The 4,499-nt window shown below is 42.8% G+C and overlaps 1 non-coding gene across 1 annotated transcript; it reads left to right on the top strand.

Annotated features, from left to right (window-relative positions):
- Positions 1–329: 329 nt before the first annotated feature.
- trnaq-cug (transfer RNA glutamine (anticodon CUG)) lies at positions 330–401 on the top strand. Its single transcript has one exon. It is a non-coding gene; the product is annotated as a tRNA-Gln (tRNA).
- The last annotated feature ends 4,098 nt before the right edge of the window (positions 402–4,499 follow it).

Raw genomic sequence — 4,499 nt, 5'->3', positions numbered from 1 at the left:
TGAGAAGGAAAAACTCCCTTTTAACAGGAAGAAACCTCCGGCAGAACCAGCTTCAGGGAGGGGCGGGGCCATCTGCTGCGACCAGTTGGGCAGAGAGAAGAAAGACAGGAAACAAATAGGGAGGGGATAAGAAGCATGAAAGTCAATAGATCTATAAGAGCAAATCTGAGCAAGACCATGGACTTTCTTTTTTCTCAAGTCCACGTTTGTTTTTTTTCTAAAACTTAGTGCCAAATAAAAAGATGAGCTATCCTGGATGCTTGGTTTGCAAATGTAGTCAATAAAATAGCGATACACGATTGTATCCCTACGCCAAGACTGAAAGTGGTGGTTCCATGGTGTAATGGTTAGCACTCTGGACTCTGAATCCAGAAATCTGAGTTCAAATCTCGGTGCAACCTGTATTTTGGACAGGGGTAGCTCCCCACTGCTTCTTTGAGTGAACTGGTTAAATGCAGAGGACTACAACATTTCCCATGTGTGGGATTATAAGGGTTGAAAAATAAAGTTCAAATTAAAAATGTTCTCTCAACCACAATCCTGAAAGTTGTGAGAAAGCCTCAACTCCGGTAAAAAAAAAAAAATTAACTTTTGAGTATTTTTTCCAAAAAACAAAAAAAAACCCAAAAGAGATGATTTCCTTGACAGTAGATGGAATCATCATAAATAATTTATAACCATTTAAAATCCTTTGCCAAACTCACAGGTACTCAGAACTTTTTTTCCTGGATGTCTTAGCGACTCCTTTGGATCTCAGCAGGATGACACCATGAAAGCAAAGAGAACACAACCGCAGATGTCAGAGGTTCAAATAACACAAGTTCCACCAGTCGTTTCTACTCATTAGTGCCTAATCTGGAAACTGAGAGTCTATTTTTATCTGTTTGATGATGTGATGAACTTTTTCCCCATGACTGAACAATTAAATTGTTCAACAAGTATTTCACTTTCTTATTGGGCACTGCTTTAAACACCTTAGCACCCAACAGGTTACTGGGAAAAAAAACCCTATAACTTAGCTATAGGGTCAGGTTTTACCTGGATACTAAAAAAGCATATTTTCAATAAGCAGAAGATAACTCTTTTTTACTATGAGATATCAATTTGGGTGTGTCAATTAATTAAAGGGGTAGATGTAAAAATGAACCTAGACCTAGGCCTAAACCAGTTAACTGGACACCTGATGGATGTCAACACGGCCAAACCAAACCTGAAGCAGAGACAAGGAGGAGTTGGGGAAGGATAAAATGAGGAATAAAAACTATGACAGAGTCAAGTTTGAATAAATCTGAATGGAGTCAGATGGAGAATAAGCAAAGAGGATATGAGAACAGAAGACGGCTTTAATGAGGTGTGATAGATACCTGGATAGGGGGCTGTTGATTATTATACCTCACTCAACAATGTGGTATATGATTGTGTGTGTGCACGTGTGTGTACGTGCGTTTGTGTGTTTATGTGGTGTATTTGATGTTAAGGTGAGCTGATCAGTCACTGGAAACTCCCCCGTATGTCCCTCGCTACGAGCTGTTTAAGGTCAGTTCGTCCCCGTGGCAACATGGAACGTCAGTGAACTCCCCTACCATCACCGCCACTGCTCCCAGAAACCACAACACGACTCTGGCCAAATGCCACTGTCTGTGCGTGTGTGTGAGTGAGCGTGGATGTACACGCATTTGTGTGTTTCCTGAACTCTGACAAATGCCACTGACCGGTGACACTATCAAGCCAAACAACAGGGTCTTGGTAGGGTTTTCAGATCGTGTTAGGAGCGCTGGCTTTACAAAGTCGAGGCCACGCTCACACACAAACATACACTAACAGCAGCCAGCTTTTTCTTTTACCCTTCTTTGCTACTGCTATTTAATTTTTTTCCAAAAGTTTATACTAGTGTGTGTGTACCTGATATTTATGTACAATATGTGTGTTGTCCTAGATAGACACACACATACACAATCTGCCAAATGCACAGGTAGTAAACTAATTGGACTTTAGGCCATGCATTTACTTCATATGCATTAATGTGACTGTGCATATAACCGTGGCCCTTCTCATTTGCCTCCAGTGACAGGCTCGCCTCTCCTCGCTAATACTAACACGATGCTGCTTAGCTTCTAATTAAGATGTATGAGTCACCATGTCCGCTTGTGTGCGTGTGTGAGAGAGAGAGAAAGAGACAGAGACTGTGTGTGTCTCATCATCATAGTCTGCCACACATGAATGGTGCTGTCCGCGTTGTGTTTGGCAGGGTTGAATGGTTTTGCGGCCAGGAACGTTGTCTAATTTAAGATGTCACACATGCTCGGTAGCTCATTTACGCAAGCCGCGCACGCACTCACTACACTGTAGTAGCAGGCGACAAGCGCCCATCCAAAGGCCATACACACACATGCACAAACTTGTGCCACGGAACATCTTGATGGACAGACAGTTGGGCGAGGGGGTGTTGATGAGACATACACACAAATGTCATCTGTTTGCGAACCCACACACATGAAAATGCACCACTTTTTAGAAACAGCAGCCACTGTGCCTTCAGTTCCCTGGCAGGGTGATTACTACTTTTATCACTATGCTCATCATCAATCATCAGCCCACAGACACATGCATGGTGACAAAAGTGCTCCAGCTCCTTAACACACATGTAACATTCTTGTTAATTGCTGTGTCTTATGAGCACAGATACACATACAAGGGGATGGAGTGAAAGTCAAAAATTCTGATAAGTTCTTTTTTTTTTTTTAATCGCGTGAGTAAAAATGGAAATATTTTCATTACCGAGAACTAAAAATGTTTGGGTGTACTTTTAGTTACAGTCAGTGTCAGGTGCAACTCCACAGCAATATAATATGTGTTAAATGGTCACCATCCTGCACTACTGTTCTAAATAACAACATAGCAGTTACTAATCAACCAATACTGACATTTAAACTGAGTTTATGTGGAAAGAGAAAATGTATGGTGACCTAAAACCTTTCAAGAATTAAAATTACTTCTGATTAATTCCATGAAGGATAAAGAATGAAAACTGCTCAGACCAGAAACAACAATCCATCAGCGTGAACACAGCACCAACTTGTCACTGATCAGAGGTGGGAAGTAACAACGTACAAAGCAAACATCCTGCAAACCAAACCAAGCTATGCTAACTTTGTGTTATTCAAATGCGAAGCACTGTGTTGGACTGGTACATCTGGTTGAATTGTGTAAATCCACATAGACACTAAACACTACCCTGAAAAACCCAGTGGATCTCACATTAGAAATGATTGTGATTACTGAGTTGTGATCCTTTGGTTCATTTTTAAATTGAACTTTCACTGCTTTTGTCCTACATAAAAGATTCAAACGGAGTACATTCTTCTGAAATAGAATTCAGATTGCATTGTCATGTAACAATGTTATTTTATACGAAAATAGTTAGTAGGATTGTCCTTCGAGGAGCTACTGTTTACTTTCTCAATTTCTTACTATAGCTTAATTTTTAAAAAGTATGAGTTCCTGCCGCAAGTGGAGGAGTTCAAGAATCTCGGGGTCTTGTTTGCGAGTGATGGGAGAAGGGAGCAGGAGATCGACAGACGGATTGGTGTTGCGGCCGCAGTGATGTGGACGCTGCACCGGTCCGTCGTGGTGAAGAGAGAGCTGAGTGTAAAAGCGAAGCTCTCAATTTACCGGTCGATCTACGTCCCTACCCTCACCTATGGCCACAAGCTGTGGGTAGTGACCGAAAGAACGAGATCGCGGATACAAGCGGCGGAAATGAGCTTCCTCCGAAGGGTGGCTGGCCCCTCCCTTAGAGATAGGTTGAGAAGTTCAGCCATCTGGGAGGGGCTCAGAGTAGAGCCGCTGCTCCTCCACATCGAAAGGAGCCAGCTGAGGTGGTTCGGGCATCTGACAAGGATGCCTCCTGGGCGCCTCCTGGGTGAGGTGTTCCAGGCATGTCCCACCTGGAGGAGGCCCCGGGGCAGACCCAGGACACGCTGGTAAGATTATATCTCTCGGCTGGCCTGGGAACACCTTGGTGTTCCCTCGGATAAGATGGAGGAGGTGGCTGGGGAGAGGGAGGTCTGGGCTTCTCTGCTTAGGCTGCTGCCCCCGCGATCCAGCCCCGGATAAAGCGGAAGAAGATGGATGGATGGTATCAGTGTCATATATTTGGTAGAAGAACCACCTTTTTAGTGAAGTGCTCTATGTGAGTTTGGTATCAACTTTGTGGTATAACCTAATCAGTCCTATTAGGGTTTGTTAATACTGATGACTAATATTTTTCTTGTTTTATTCTCTGGACATAAGAAAGAAGACATTGATGTACTAACTCAGTGTTTCCCAAACTTTTTTTGTTAGGCCCCACTTAGTTTTACAAGAAAAATCTTCACCCCCCCCCCCGCACAAACACATCCTCCAGCCACACACACCCATATTTTATATTCAAACTCCACTGTGGTTTATTTCACACCTCAAAGATTTCGTAAACAATTAAACAAATAAAAGTAAACTGC

This window comes from Diplotaxodon limnothrissa, linkage group LG5, assembly GCF_057381915.1.
Source record: "Diplotaxodon limnothrissa isolate DT_005_m linkage group LG5, D_limnothrissa_male_GT1.1, whole genome shotgun sequence".
Lineage (NCBI taxonomy): Eukaryota > Metazoa > Chordata > Actinopteri > Cichliformes > Cichlidae > Diplotaxodon > Diplotaxodon limnothrissa.
Note: the sequence above shows the minus strand (reverse complement) of the source record. Positions and strands in the feature narration are given on the sequence as shown.